Here is a 1,512-nt window from a genome sequence, read left to right as displayed (position 1 = left end):
GGGTGTGTCTGGTTTTGTGGTGTCTGTGGTTGATTTTGTTGTTGATTTTTGATTTTGTTTGTAGGAGTGTGTGTTTCAGAGGAAGAGAAAGAAGTATGACGGCGTTGGTTTTACGCAGATGGTGAAGAGAGAGAGAAAAAAGGAGCGAAAAAGATAAAAGAAGTTTTTATATTGTAAAATGATAATATTATTTTAATGTATACATGAGCTACAGTACTCGTGTATATTTACACAGGTACTGTAGCTCATGAGAAAATACGACCGATTTTACACATTTTTACATCCACTGATGTGGGTATTTTTTTGCTCAAAATATGTAAGATTTACATTGTAAATGTATTTTAGAAGATTTTAGAAGAATATGTAAAATTTGCACCGTAGATGTATTTTAGAAGATTTAATGTGAATGCTCTTACATTTCTATTCCGGTCAAATTCATCCATATTAGGGCCAAAAATATATTCGTCCTTGCCTAACACACCCGCAAATATATTCGTTTCATCCATCTTTCAACTATTAAAAAACTTCAAAACAAAGAGTTTAAAAGGAAAAAAAAAAAAAAAAAAAACCCAAACTTCAATTCTTCACAATCCCCAACCTTTTCATACTAAACAAACTTCAATTCAACAGGTTTTTTCTTTTAAGGTCAAAAGAAACAAGCTTTCTTGTAGGTATACGTAGAAGTTGTCCACATTTTATGTGTAATATCGACTAGATTTACAAATGCGTAGGGTAGTTTGCCATTAGTCTAATCCCTTTCTTGGAGGTAAACATGAACACTAGTCTGTGGTTGGTCCTTGAGACAACAATCAACAAAATTATCCACAACTCAAAGCGTACCAAAAAAAACATGAATCACTCTACAAATTTACTTCAAAAGCTCAACCAACCAATTCAAAGTGCATAAAAGCAAAAACAAAAATATAACGATTTTTTTTTTAAAAATAAATAAAACAAGATCTCTTTTCTCAGATTGGCAACAAGTCAGACAATTATATATGCCTCAATAATTATGTTCAAAAAGGATTTCACCTTTCACACATCTAATTGAATCATCATTCTAGCCAATCCAATTTCCCTCACTGAAAATCAAAATCTAAAAACCAAAAATTAAAATGTTTGCCCACCTTAAAATGAGACAAACTTAAAAATGTAACAAGTTGGAGCTGAAAATAAGACCCACTATTTGAAACTATGAGGTTCCAAAAAAATGAGAAAAATTACAGATCCAGTGGCAAAAATTATAAGTCTTACAAAAATTAGTTCATAAAAATCTAAAAACAAAAACATCAAGTCAGCTAAGGATCTATCTAGAGCAAAGCTAAAACAACTAAGAATTAAAATGTTTCCCCACCTTAAAATGAGACAAACTTAAAAATGTACCAAGCTGGATCTGAAAATAAGACCCATTAGTTGAAACTTTATGAGGGTTCCAAAAAAAAATGAGAAAAATTACAGATCCAATGGTAAAAGCGACATGCCTCATGAAAAACACAAGCAAGGTGGGACAAA

The 1,512-nt window shown here is 31.3% G+C and overlaps 1 non-coding gene across 1 annotated transcript; it reads right to left on the bottom strand.

Moving 5' to 3' along the window:
* Nucleotides 1-971: 971 nt before the first annotated feature.
* On the bottom strand, nucleotides 972-1,070 carry LOC136070892 (small nucleolar RNA Z266). Its single transcript, XR_010632169.1, has one exon. It is a non-coding gene; the product is annotated as a small nucleolar RNA Z266 (small nucleolar RNA).
* Between the last annotated feature and the right edge of the window lie 442 nt (nucleotides 1,071-1,512).

This window comes from Quercus suber, unplaced genomic scaffold (genome assembly GCF_002906115.3).
Source record: "Quercus suber isolate HL8 unplaced genomic scaffold, Cork oak 2.0 scaffold_267, whole genome shotgun sequence".
Taxonomy (NCBI): domain Eukaryota; kingdom Viridiplantae; phylum Streptophyta; class Magnoliopsida; order Fagales; family Fagaceae; genus Quercus; species Quercus suber.
Note: the sequence above shows the minus strand (reverse complement) of the source record. Positions and strands in the feature narration are given on the sequence as shown.